Genomic DNA, 14,622 nt, shown 5'->3' with positions numbered 1-14,622 from the left:
TTTTCCTTTGTAAATCACTTCCTTTACGAGAAGTAATATAATGCATTGAGGTTGTCCAAAAAAAGTGTGGGGGGGTGGTTTAGTGGCCTTAAGTGGACAAACTTCCTGTTCAACTCTTCCTACCTTCTAGTTTAGAACCTCACAGCTCTTCCTAGAGACGGCCGACTATGGCAGTGGTGCGCTGCATTTTCCTTCTGGGTGGAATGGCTTTGATGGGCCGCCACTCCTATGGAACCTGCCCTCTCCTTGGGAAAGGATCTGAGGCCCTGTCCCAGCATGCCTTGTCTGATGGCAGGGATGCCTAGAATTAAAAAAAAAAAAAAAGCTGGCTGGAGAATCTCACTGAAGACGTTTATTATCAAGACATTTTCCCTTGTTTCTCTACAGCAAAAGCCAGGAGGAAAGTATATTCCCCTCCTGAAGATACAGATTTGCCGACTGAACTGGAGCAGAGAGGAAAGCACTTCCACCAGACGCCTTGGGCTCTGCTCCGCTAAGATTCCCCACCTTGGCAGACCTCCTCAGCTTGCAGAGCTCTTTATTACTAACTCTCTGAAAAGACTTAAAAGCTAAGATCAGGTGCTGAATATCTGCTTAGAGGAATCCCAGAGATCACTTGACAGTGTTCTGCTGCTCTCATCAAATTATCATCTAATTTGTTACCCTGATCTGTGGTATTCAGTTTTCCTCCTTTGGGATACAAAGCTCTTAGGAAACCGTCACTTTCTCTTAATTAGTGCATTTCTTTTAGATATTCTCAAGCATCCAATTAGGTCATGCTTTTGCTGGTGAAATTGCTTACAGCTTGAGGGAGAGCAGGCAAATATGATTGGTAACTACTTTTAAATCACTGCTGAAAAAGTATGGTTTAAACATAATCATTTCCCCCAAAGTGACTATCTCTAAATGAGTGTGGCACATAATTCATACAATTCTCCCGGATATACGTGCACTCATGGATAATGTGCTAAGAATACGGCATCTGGGTTTTTCACTCTGGAATAAGTCCTCAGTCCCCACCTTGTCCTCTCCTGTCCCCTGTTGCAGGTCCCACGAGCTGGGGCCCTGTTGTTCATTACTAACTGCGCGTGCCGGCCCTGAGCTGGGTGTCCTGCCTCTCATCTAACCCCTCAACGTGCTCTGCATACAGCTGCCTAGTTCATGTTCCTGAACAACAGCCAACCTCTTAATCGCTCTGTTCCAGAATAGCTGGCAGCTCCCTATTGCGTTTGCCAGTGTGGTGTGTGGTGGCCAGTGCGGTGACTGCACAGCCAGGGCCACGCAGGGAGGGAGCCCGCTTGGCCACCAGAGCCCCCACAACCCCAACAACCATCAGCTGCCCTCATGAGCTGGACACTGCAGGGCTGCCTAATGCAGGAGGAAGAGCAGATGTTTTGTATTCTGCCGCTGGATCAGACACTTCTGGGTTACTGGCAGTCACCACACCGCTCTCGGATCAGCTCGCTTATCTGCAAAATGGACTCTCAGCAACTTGATGCAGTTGTAAAGATTGAACCAAGTAAAAGAGAACAAGGGTATAAAATTTCTCGGAATGTTCTCCAGAAATAATGGCAGAGATGGGGGCAGTTTAACACTAGACCTCAAGTCTCTGGGGGCCAGGGCAGTGTTCTGTTCTTAGCCTCATGTGCATGAACTTTATGCAGAAACTGTCACACAACTCTTCTAAATTCAGTGAAATCGGACTCAGAGCCCCATCGTCCAGGGCTTAGGGAAAAAAAAGAAAGGGAAGGAAAGGAAAAAAGAAAGAAAGGAGGGAAGAAATGAAAGAAAAAGAAGGAAATAATCTTGGTCATAATTGAATCGCCTTTCCTTTGCCTCTGGGTTGTGCTTCGAAGAGTCTTTCAGTGTCTAGAACATTGGGGGCAGGCACTCTGATCCACACTGAGCCCCACGGATACATTCACTATCTGAGCCCACCGAGTCCTTGAAGCCACTGGCCACTTTGCCTCCATGTCACCTTTGGACACAGGGATCTTTGCCAAAGTGCTCCTGGGCCTGGGTCTCAGCCTCCCTGGTGCACCCCAAACCACACCTATTCTTCTGAGGTGGGAGCACGGTGAGGGACGGGGACACTGGCAAAGGGCCAAGCCCAGCTGATACCAGTGATCACCCCCCCACCTCCCACTCTGCCAGCGTGCTCCCACAGTTCCCTGGCTCTTCCCACCTTCCTCTTTCCCTGCCCCTCCCAGGATGAGACGCCACTGTCCCAGATGCAGACTGGCTGGGGAGGTGAAAGGATGGGATGCTAACTTCCACAGGTGCTCCTCCTCACCCTTCCCCTCACCCCTGCTCCCCCCTGCCCCGGCCATAGCCTCAATACCCGGCACAAGGTAGGCATTAAGTGCTTGTTGAGTAAATGGAAGAAGGAATTAAAACAAAACAAAAAACACCACAAAGTTCTAACACAGATTTTCTGTGTCTAGAAGTCCAGCTCTCAGGGGTCGTCCTGCCCCATATCCTCTTGTCTCTGCAGCTCCGAGCAAAGGCCTCCCAGAACACGCTGTGAATTGCCTGCTCCTGAGAGCTGGGGACTACAGAGTTGGAGTCCTTCCACACCCCTCCCCACGGGACATTTGGCAGTGTCTGGAGACATCACTGGTTGTCACAACTGTGGCGGTTCATGGGTAGAGGCAAGCACGGCGCACAGGACAGCCACCCACGCCGGTGGGCAAAGAATCATCCAGCCCCGAGAGCCAGAGCGCCCGTGTTGAGAAACCCTGGCTCAAACTGAATTCATGTGAAAGTTGACAGCATCCCTCAGGGATGAAAATTACTCAGAGAGGTCCCCTTGCCACCGATCCCTCCTCACTGCCCTTGACTGGTTCCAACTGCTTATAAGGCAGAGCCAGCACACGTGATCTTTACCGCCCCTCACCCTGCCTTTCCCTCCTGCTTCACCCCACCCGTTCCTCAGCCCTGCGGCATACATACTCATACATACTGGCACTGTCCCGGAGTGACATGATGTGACAAGGGCTTTGTAAATTTCCTCCTTTGGAATGAATGACCTCCTTTCCAAGCCTGCCTGTAAAACACATCCTCCTTGTTTGAAAACCTCACCTGTGGGAAGTAACTGCCTAATGGGTGTGGGGCTCCTTTCTTGGGGTGAGGCACTGTTTCTAGAAACACACAGAGGTAGTGGGAGCACAAAAATGTGAATATGCTAAATGCCATTGAACTGTACACTTTTTTAAGAAAGATTTTATTTATTTGATACAAAGAGAGAGAAATCACAAGCAGGCAGAGAGGTTGGGGGGAGCAGGCTCCCCGCTAAGCAGAGAGCCCGATGCGGGGCTCAATCCCAAGAGATCATGACCCGAGCTGAAGGCAGGGCCTTAACCCACTGAGCCACCTGGGTGCCTCTGAACTGTACACTTTAAAGTGATCTACATTGGGGCACTCAGGTGGCTCAGTCGGTTAAGCATCTGCTTTCCCCTCAGGTCATGATCTCAGGGTCCTAGGATCAAGTCCCACATTGGGCTCCCTGCTCAGCGGAGACTGCCCCCTCTCCCTCTCATGCTCATTCTCTCCCCCTCTCTCGCACAAAAATAAATAAATACATCTTTTAAAAAGTGAACAATTGGATCACCATAATCAAGATAGGAGACATATCCATCACCCCCCAAAGTTTCCCTGTGCCCCTTTGTAAATCTTTCCCTCTAACCCTCCTCACCCCCTCATCCCCAAGCAACCACTGCTCTACCCTCTGTCTTTATTGATTAGTTGACATCTTCTAAAGGTTTATATAAATGGCATCATGCAATATGTATGTGGGCCTGGCTTCTTTCACTTAGGATAACTATTTTGAGATGTATCCACATTGCATGTACCAATAGATGATTTCCTTTCTTCTTGCTGTATAGTTTTCCATTGTTTGAATGTAGCAAAATGTGCTCGTCTACTTCGCTGCTGTTGGACTTTGGGATTGTTCCCAGTTTGGGACCATCATGAATAAACCTGCTGTGGACTTTCACACACCTGTCTGCGCATGGGCATGTATTTCCCTTTCTCTTAGGTAAGTACCTAGGAGTGGACGGACTGGATCCTTTGACCAGCCTCCATTTAACTTTTTAAGAAATTGACAAGCTGATTTCCAAAGTGTACCATTTTATTTTTTTTTAAGATTTTATTTATTTACCTGTCAGAGAGAGAGCACAAGCAGGGAGAGGAGCAGAGGGAGAAGTGGGCTCTCTGCCGAGCAGGGAGCCCGAGACAGGCTCAATCCCAGGACCCTGGGATCATGACCTGAGCTGAAGGCAGACGCTTAACCAGTTGAGCCACCCAGGCGCCCCCAATGTGTACCATTGCATAATCTAGTCTATGAGAGTTCCAGTTCATTCACATCCTCACTGACATTTGGTATAATCTGTTACATTTTAGCCATTCTCACGGGTGTGTAGTCATGTCTTGTGGTTTTAGTCTCCATTTCCTTAATAACTAATGATGTCGAGCTCTTTCCAGTGTTTCTCACCTACATATCTCTCCTGGTGAAATGTCTGTCTAAATCTTTTGCCCACTTTTATAGGTTATTTTGTGTGCGGAATATCAGGAAAGGTATTGGAGATGGTATGAGCTGCCGGCTCTAGGAAACGGAATGAGCAAACTGGAGGCCACAGTCGAGAAGGGCTCTTCGTTTCTCACCCTGTGAATGCTGTCTCTTATAATTGTTTATAGTGTTTTAAAAGGGAAATAGGCTGCTTAGAAAGATGTCAGTTTTGAAAGCGTGTTTTATAACAGATGGAGGGAGACTGCTCTGTTTAGCCAAGAGCAGTTCCGACACTCCGCACTGGTAGGAAATTGGAGCCCTGAAGCCTTAATGGAACCATGAGCTTTTTACATCGCTTCGTATTTAATCATTCATGGTGGCACACCAGGGGCAACACTGCTGCTGGGCCAGGACTCCTCTAAGACCCCATCAAACAGGGCTCGGTATTTATGGTTTTGTTTTATTTTTTCATTAAAGAGATTTTATTTATTGGTCAGAGAGAGTGAGTATAAGCAGGGGGAGCAGCAGGCAGAGAGAGAGGGGGAAGCAGGCTCCCTGCTGAGCAGAGAGCCCAATGCGGAGCTCCATCCCAGGACCCGAGATCATGACCTGAGCCGAAGGCAGATGCTTATCTGACTGAGCCACCCAGGCGCCCCTGCTTTGCATTTATGTTTAAGTGAATATGGTTCCAACTTGCTCATTTCCTCCCTCTTCCCTGCTGAAGCTGGCTTACTGAAAGAAGACCAAAGGCTGGCTCTGCTGCCCTTGTCTGTGATAGATTTGGTAAAGTTTCCTTCCCACAGCCTGCTTCCCGCTTCCAGCCCTGCTTCCCACCTGGGACATGCGTTAGATCTGTAGGTGTTCTGATCCAGGGGAGGTGACTGCCTCGTCCAAGTTCATGTCCTTTTAAGAAAGCAGTGGTGAATTAATAAGAAATGCGTTATCTTCTGAGACCTCTTTGTGACTCTGTTCTGGTCCTGCTCTTTGATCCAACCCACTAATTAGTTCATAAAAATTTCACATAAACTAAAATTCATCTCCTAGGCTGGCCTGGGCTCTATCAGATTAATATTTAACCCCAAGGAAGCATGGACATTTGCCTTAAAGAAGTTCTTGATTGTAGGGAAGGATCTACACTGTTGTCATTATTTGAATGTCATTAACATTTTATTCCTGCCTAAAACTCCCTGTATTCCTCTGTTGAAAACAGGAAATTCTTATGAATCAATTCACTGGTTCATTCATCATATAGGGGTTTTTGTATTAATTTTTTTCTGACAAAAGAAATGTGTATTTATTATGGAAATAAGGATTGGGTAGGAAAATTCAAAAATTCAAAACAAAAATTCCCTGTTTCACCAACTTTCCATGATAACAGCTAACACTTGAAATGGTTTTCATTTTTGAACATATCCGAATATTGACGTGCATATATTTTTTCTAAAGTGGGGATCATGTGGTACATATTATCAATTTTTTTTCAGGGAGTAGAGCATACACAGCTTCTATACCATTACATTTTCATATGAAGCATATTTTGCCATGGCTGCTCTGAGTTTCACTATGCAGACACCCAACCCCTGGTTATTCAATTATACAAATACAGCCAACACCCCATTTTTCTTTAATTTTTTAATTTTATTTATTTATTTTCGAGAGAGAGAGCGCACAGCAGGGGAGAGGGGCAGAGGGAGAGGAAGAGAGAATTCTATACACACTCCATGCCCAGCACAGAGCCAAATGCAGGGCTCAATCCCACGACCCTGAGGTCATGACCTGAGCTGAAATCAAGAGTTGGACACCCAACTGACTAAGCCACCGAGGGGCCCCAACAACACCCTATTTTTAAAGTGGTTTCCAGTTTTTACACCATTATAAATAACTGAGCAACACTTGATTTTTCTTGTTTTTTTTTTTTTTTTTTTTAAGATTGTATTTGTTTGACATACAGAGATCACAAGTAGGCAGAGAGGCAGGCAGAGATAGAGGAGGAAGCAGGCTCCCCACTGAGCAGAGAGCCCGATGTGGGGCTCAATCCCAGGATCCTGGGGTCATGACCTGAGCCAAAGACAGAGGCTTTAACCCACTGAACCACCCAGGCGCACCTTGATTTTTCTTTTTAAAAATCTTGAAAGAAGGAAACATTCTGCCAATTCTCAAGACATCTGCAGCCTCTTCCTTCTGTGTGTGTGTGTGTGTGTGTGTGTGTGTGTGTGTGTGTGTGTGTGTTTTGAATTGGACCTAATTGAGCTCTCCAATTTGCATGAAGAATGTCCAGGCTGTTTCTCATAGATATACAAAAGAGGGATCCCAAGGAGGATGATGCCAGAGTAGAGTAGCACTTGCCCAATTAGAGTGAGCCAGGAATAGTTTTCATGGAAGAAAGGCTGCAGAGAGCTAAGTAACCTCCCCTGGAAGGTTCCTTTTAAAACTCTAAGTCTCGGGGCACCTGGGTGGCTCAGTCAGTTGAGCACCCAACTGTTGATTTGGGCTCAGGGCATGATCTAACGGTGATGGGATCAAGCCCTACTTTCGGCTCCACACTCAGCCGGGAGTCTGTTGGAGACTCTCCCTCTCTCTCCTTCTGCCCCTCCTCCTGCTCACTTGCTGTCTCAAAGGAATAAATATATCTTTTAAAAATAAATAAATAAATAAACCCTAAGTCTTGTGATCACTGCCTGTTCTTTGGAACACTCCCCCTCCTATTTGTTGGTTCATTACTGTGACCATTCTCAATCCTTGTTGCACACTGGAATCACTTGGAAAAGAGGAGTTTTAACACTATGTATATACATATATATATATATATTTGCCAGATCTATCCCAGTTGGACTTGGGATGGAGCCCAGACATTGGAATTTTGTTTTCTTCTCTCTAGATGATTCCAGCTTGCAGTCAAGACTGAGAACCTCTCTGCTTTTGTGGCTTTTTACGCCTTCAGTGAGACTTGAGTCGCTGCCCTTGGTGCTGAATCTCTTTAGGCTGCAGGCTACTCTCAGGGAGTCCCCACTTCCCACTTGGCTTGGCCAAAGTCATAAGCAGCTGTTTCAGAAATGCTGATGCATGGAGGAAACAGTATCCCAGCTGGCTCTTGCTGATTAGGGTGAAAAGATCAGCATTTCACTACAGCTGCATCCACCTCCCTAGACAGCCAATTAGCAACAGAAACAGCAGACACTGCCTAAAGGAGCTCTTTCAGGGCTGAGCTTTTAATGCCCAGAAGCACATTAGGTAGCTAAACAATACTATATTCACATCAGGCAAAACCATCTTGCTTCGGGTTGCAGTATTTGCTTCCTGGAGAAAGGGGGCCTCGCCTTAGAGCTGGAACTTGGTAGCATCCGGATTGGGGGGGGGGGCGTGTGGAGACACAGATGGCAATGGAAGAGGGAACATTAGACCCAGAGTCAGAAGATGTGCGTTTGAATCTCCTCTCTACTTTTGTCTAGCAGCAGGACCGTGCAATTAATCCAGCTAATTGTCAATTCCTTGTCTATAAAAGAGGATAAAGATGGGTGTCATAATTATGTCATAATTATGCACTAATTACTTGTCGGAGTTATGGGAGATAGCGTTCATAAGCATAACAACAAATCCAGGGGTGCAGGGCTGACCTGACAGAAGAGAGATTTTTGAGTTTGTACTAATGATCAGAAACCAGGCTTCTAAGGCTTCCTCAGTCCCCGTTCCTGCTGATGTAGGGGAGGAGAGAATGAGCAGGGGGAGGTGGCTGGCAGCCATCTTCAACAATGGTAAAAACACCTAAGGGGGAGAAATGTGAGATCTGTTCTGTGAGGTGGTAGGGGACAGACAGCTGGAGCCCAGCAATCAGGAGTTTAACAAGCCCTCAGGTGATTCTAATGCACACAAATGGTAAGAACTACTGGTCTTTACATTTCTTTGTATGAATACCCACATTCTGTTTAGCCATCGTACTATGGTGAATAATTGTCAGTTTGGACCTATTACAAAATGGGCTGCTCTGAACATTCTTGAACATGGGTTTTGGAACACATACATACACTTTTCGGTTGGTTAGGTAAACATAGGAGTAGGGCTATTAGATTATAGATTTATACATATATTTAGAATACTTACCTTTAGGATATACTGTCATGGTTTTCCAAAATGACTCTCCCAGTTTCCATTCCAACCAACAACGTATGAATATTCCAGTTTCCACATCTTCGTCAACACTTGGCATTGTCACTCTGAATTTGCATATGATCCATAACTCCATTTGTGGGTATACGCCCCCAAAGAAATGAAATCGGAGGTCTCTAAGAGTTACGTGGACACTGATATTCATAGCATTATTCACAATAAGCAAAGGGTGGACGAAATCAAAGTATCTGTTGATAATGTTGATGAACGGATCTGTCATCTGTTGATGAACGGATCAACAAAATGTGGTATGTGTGTCCCGTGGAATACTGTTCAGCCCTAAAAAGGAAGGAAATCCTAACACCTGTGACAACATGGATGAACCTTGAGAACATTAGGCTGAGGGAAACCAGTGACAAAAAGACAAACACTGTATGATTCCACATATTAGATGAGGCACATAGAGCAGTCAAATTCTCAGAGATAGAAAACAGAATAGAAAATAATGTGGTTGCCAGAGGACTCAGGGAAGGGGGGCAATGTGGAGTTAGGGTTTAACAGGTGCAGGGTTTGCATTTTGCAGATGAAAGGAGTTCTGGAGACGGATGGGGATGGTTGCTGCAAAGATGTAAATATATTTAACATGACTTAATGAACCGTACACGTAAAGACGAGTAAGAGGGATGCTTGCCAAAACTGGAATAAGGGAAGATGGGCGTGTCCCCAGCGCAAGGATGACATGTAAATTCATGAAGCATTCCATTTTTTTTTTCAAATGAATAAGATGGTAAGTTTTGTGTTACATGTATTTTACTGCAATCAAAAATGAGGACTGAGGGGCGCCTGGGTGGCTCAGTGGGTTAAAGCCTTTGCCTTCAGCTCGGGTCATGATCCCAGGGTCCTGGGATCAAGCCCCACATCGGGCTCTCTGCTCAGTGGGGAGACTGCTTCCTCCTCTCTCTCTTTCTACCTGCCTCTCTGCCTACTTGTGATCTCTCTGTCAAATAAATAAATAAAATCTTAAAAAAAAAAAAAATGAGGGTGCCTGGGTGGCTCAGTGGGTTAAGCTGCTGCCTTCGGCTCAGGTCATGATCTCAGGGTCCTGGGATTGAGTCCCGCATCAGGATCTCTGCTCAGCAGGGAGCCTACTTCCCTCTCTCTCTCTCTGCCTGCCTCTCTGTCTACTGTGACCTCTCTCTGTCAAATAAATAAATAAAATCTTTAAAAAAAAAAATGACGACTGAACACTGTGGGTTTAAAACTGAGGAGAGATTCTCTGCTGTCAGGGTTGAAGCCAAAGATGTCATTTTCATTCTGCCAGTGCTCCTGGCTAGCTGTGTGTAATTACAGTAACTTAGGCATTTATAAACCTTTGGGTTCTCATCTGTAAAATGGGAAAACTAAATCCCCTTTAAAAGAGTTTGACACCCCTGTGACATATACTTAAATGAGTTTATGTGAAAGGTAAGTGGTCCATCGGAGATGTTCAGTAAATGTTAGTGGAGTGTGAAACTAGAGCTTCTGGGAGGATCTTATGATTTGTCCCCGGGTAGCTGGCATTAAGAAGGAGACTGAAGTTTATTTTGTTTTTGTTTTTAAATATTTTTTTAAAGACTTTATTTATTTATTTATTTATTTGACACAGAGAGAGAGAGAGATCACAAGTAGGCAGAGAGGCAGGCAGAGAGAGAGAGGGAAAGCAGGCTCCCTGCTGTGCGGAGAACCTGGTGTGGGGCTCGATCCCAGGACCCTGAGATCATGACCTGAGCCGAAGGCACTGAGCCACCCAGGCACCACCCCCCTCCTTCTTTTTTAAAGGTAAAATCTTTGAAGAGAGAGAGCGAGCACAAGCAGGGCGAGTGGCAGGCAGAGGGAAAAGCAGATTCCCTGCTGAGCAAGAAGCCCGATGCAGGACTCGATCCCAAGACCCTGGGATCCTGACCTGAGCTGAAGGCAGACATTTAACCAACTGAGCCACCCAGGCATCCCCAGGAAACTAATGTTTTTAGTGAAAATGAAAATCTGCAATTTGCTATTTAACTCTTCTGTGTGCTCTACTAACCATCTGTAAAGGAGGTGACTTCTTCAGGTCTGTTCTCTCCAAACACAGGATCATGTTCCCAGATGGAGGGTTTTCTTAATTTCTGCTGAATTCCTTCTCTGAGGCAGGAGAAGGCTCAAGGGAGGTGGTTTTCCTTCCCAGCAGGACCAACTATCCCCCTGAGAATGAGCCTCCAGTGTTCAGCTTCCCCCAACCATACCCCCCCACCTCCCGCACCCCTGATCTGCCCTGGGGAGACCCCCCTGAGCAAGGTAAGCATCTTGGGGCAGAGGGCTCTTGGGACTGCAGGTGCTGGGTCATGCGTGTCTCAAGGAGGCTCCTTGGGCAGGCAGGACTTTGCCCTTGTTGTGGGTGAGCCAGTGAGAGCTGCCCCAGGGGCTGGAGGAAACATTCAGGAACAGACTCCCCAGAAACCCCAGAAACATGAGCAGCAATCCAGAGTTGAAAACTCTAAGGCCTCTCATTAAAATAATGGTTTGGCCTGTGAAGTTAAATCCATACGAGATCTCTGGGGCACCTGGGTGGCTCAGTTGGTTAAGCCACTGCCTTGGGCTCAGGTCATGATCCCAGAGTCCTGGGATCCATCCGCATTGGGCTCCTTGCTTGGCAGGGAGCCTGCTTCTCTCTCCACCTCTGCCTGCCTCTCTGCCTACTTGTGCATGTGCTATCTCTCTCTCTCTGACAAATAAATAAATAAAATCTTAAAAAAAAAAAATCCATACAAGATCTCATATTCTGGTTTCAGAAGTGCTGATGGCTGTAAGTGACCAGAAAGAAGACTGACGGCCTCGGTGGAGGCAGCTGGGAAAGAGCCCGGATTTGGGGAACAGAGAGACCTATGCTGGATTTTAAACTATAGACAGTCAGGAGCTGTGGTGTTGGATCCCACTTGGGAACGGTTGCTGGTGGGAGACAGCAAGTGCGACAGGCGTCTCTAAAGCTGCACTGAGATACTTTTTGGTTTGGAAAGAGTGAAGATCCAGAGAGGGGGGGAATTTTATTTTTAATTAGCAAGTGCAATTGACAGGTTTCATTTGAAGTGGTGAGTATCAGACAATTGCTAAACTATTACCCTCTCCTGCCTACCACCGTCTCCTGTGGGTGATCACCACAGAGTGAAAACCTACACATTGGCCTGCATTCATTCACTCATCAGAGTACAGTAAAGCACCTCCAGCCCAGCCTTTTCATGGGCCCTGGGCATTCACTGGGATACAAGACAGACGGAAGACAGACTTTTGGACTTTGGTGCAACTCAACTTGTATACACTTCGTACTCACAGCCAAACCAAATAAATGATGGTTCTAAGCAGCAAATGCTTAAAAAAAGAAGGAAAGGGAGGGGCAGGGCAAGGAGGGGGTACGAAGGTGGGGGAGGAAAAGGAGGGAGAAGAGGAGGGGGAGGAAGGCAGGAGGAAGAGGGGAGAAGAAGAGAGGTGCCTGGGTGGCTCAGTCAGTTGGGCATCTGCCTTCAGCTCAGGTCATAATCTCAGAGTCCTGGGATCGAGCCCCGAACCCAGCTCCCTGCTCAGCTGTTTCTCTCCCTGTCAAATAAATAAACTCTTTTTAAAAATAAAATAAATCTTGGGGTGCCTGGGTGGCTCAGTAGTTAAGCATCTGCCTTCAGCTCAGGTCATGATCTCAGGGTCCTGGGATCGAGCCCCGCATCAGGCTCCCTGCTCAGCAGGAAGCCTGCTTCTCCCTCTCCCACTCCCCCTGCTTGTGTGCCCTCTCTTGCTGTCTCTCTCTCTCTCCCTCTGTAAAAATAAATAAAAATAGATTAAAATAAAATAAATCTTTTTTAAAAATTTAAATTTAAATTAAAAAAAGGATTTAAGATTGTGGTGGGGGAGAAATCAACAGTCAACAAGCAAAACAAATCAGTAAGATGAGCTCAGAGAATGGTGCGTGCCTGCTGAATGTGGGAGAGAGTGACTCAAGTATGCAATTTCAGGACATTTCTGTCTTGTTCATTTCACTTTTTGCATTTTCCAAGTCTGTCGCAATGAAGTATTAATTTTGTAATCAGAATGAAGTTAAGGAAGGAAGAGACCACTGCACACTCCCAAGAAGTCATCCAGAGGGAGCACAGGAGAGCCCGTACACACTGGTGGCGGGGGAGCACTGCTAAGGGGTTTTTCCTTGCCCCCCCCCCCGCCCACCTTCTATGCTGTCGTCATTATAATGAAACCCGGTGCACAGGGAGCCAAAGTTGGTCTCCTCGGTGCATGTTTACCTCCTGCCTATTTAACCAACACAAGAACAGCTCCCACGGGCCATGATCAAAACATGAGTTCCCTGCGTTTGGTTCCTCTGGGAGGGCAAGCTGGCTGGACCTGGAACCGTGTGTCTCCCTCTCCGAGGAATGTCCTGACACCCTAGAGGGAGCCTGGCCTGGGACTTGACTCAGCTTCCCAAAGGTCCCCACAGATGGGTAGATTTGGGGAGAGCTATGAGCTGGTATGAGGGACATAAGGAAACCAAGGGCCCATCCACGTTGAATCCCTGCACTTTCCAGCGTCCAAGTGGTCCCTTATGTGGACAGGCCCACAGAAAGCCCGGCCCATAGAGAAGGACCTCTGACCTCAGTAGGGGAAGGAGGAGGTCCTGGAGGTATTTGTCTCCAGATGGGGCCATGGGAGGGCAGGGTTCCAGCGAAGGAAAACTGGGGCAGGGACTGAGAGAAGATTTGAGACAAGAGCCAGACCGAAGTTCTAGGGCGAGGGCCAAGAGCAAAAATTGAATCCGAAGCAAAGGTCAGGAGACATAAAGCCTGGGGAGGTCCCTGGAGGCGATGCCCAGGCCAGGGGAGGGAGGTTTTCTGGAGATCATCCCAGTCAGAACAAGGAGAGAGAGAGCTTCTCTAGGCTTCTAGCCCCCCAAAACAGCCCCCAGCCCCCCAATCCCACCCACGTTGTGCTTTTCTGTGTGTCCTTTTGGTGGTGTGAGGCTGGGATGTGTGAGGAGGTCGTTTTGTGGGAAATGGAAGGGGACAGCTACTTCATCTCCTCAAGGTCCAACTCCCGTGCCAAGAGTCCGGAGCTGAGCCCTTTTACTACCGAGCAAGTTGCTGTGTATTGAAAACAAATTCCTTTCTGGAAGCCTGGAAGAAAAATGCTCAGGTAATCACAGTGATTGCTTCAGCTAATGGATTATGGGGAAGATTGTTTCCTCCCCCCTACATTCCTATTTTTAAAAACATATATAAATTGTGAGAGTAATACAGAAATAAGAGCTTGTTGCGAGAGTCTGAGGATAGGAAAGACTATGGACTAAAAACTGGAAGGACTCCTTTGTCCCTTCCCCTGGGATGCCTGCTGATTTCACTTTGAGGTGCATAACTTGTATCATTTTTATGTTTAAAAACAATGTTAGGGGCGCCTGGGTGGCTCAGTGGATTAAGCCTCTGCCTTTGGCTCCGTCATGGTCTCGGGGTCCTGGCATTGAACCCTGCATCGGGCTCTCTGCTCAGCAGGAAGCCTGTCCCCCTCTCTCTCTGCCTGCTTCTCTGCCTACTTGTGATCTCTCTCTCTCTCTCTCTGTCAAATAAATAAATAAAATCTTAAAAACAAACAAACAAACAAACAATGTTAAAAAACGAAGTTTGCGCCGGCCAGGGAGCACCAAATTCTTGAGGAGGAGGGTTCCTGACCGCATTCGCAGGGCCTGAGAGTCTCCTGGGAATGCTGGTCCCTGCGCCACGCATGCTTCTCCTGCTCACTTCGTTCCCGGGTGGGAGGAGGGTTCCCAGAAAAACCAGGTCTCTCACCCGGAAACCTCAGCCCTGACAGGCCACTGTGCACCAGGAGATCCCTGTTAAAATGTCCTTGAGGGGGACGCCTGGGTGGCTCAGTTGGTTAAGCAGCTGCCTTCGGCTCAGGTCATGATCCCAGCGTCCTGGGATCGAGTCCCACATCGGGCTCTTTGCTCAGCAGGGAGCCTGCTTCTC

Source organism: Mustela nivalis (genome assembly GCF_964662115.1).
Source record: "Mustela nivalis genome assembly, chromosome: 17".
In the NCBI taxonomy this organism is placed as follows: domain Eukaryota; kingdom Metazoa; phylum Chordata; class Mammalia; order Carnivora; family Mustelidae; genus Mustela; species Mustela nivalis.
The sequence above is the reverse complement of the archived record's forward strand: the minus strand, read 5'-3'. Positions refer to the sequence as shown.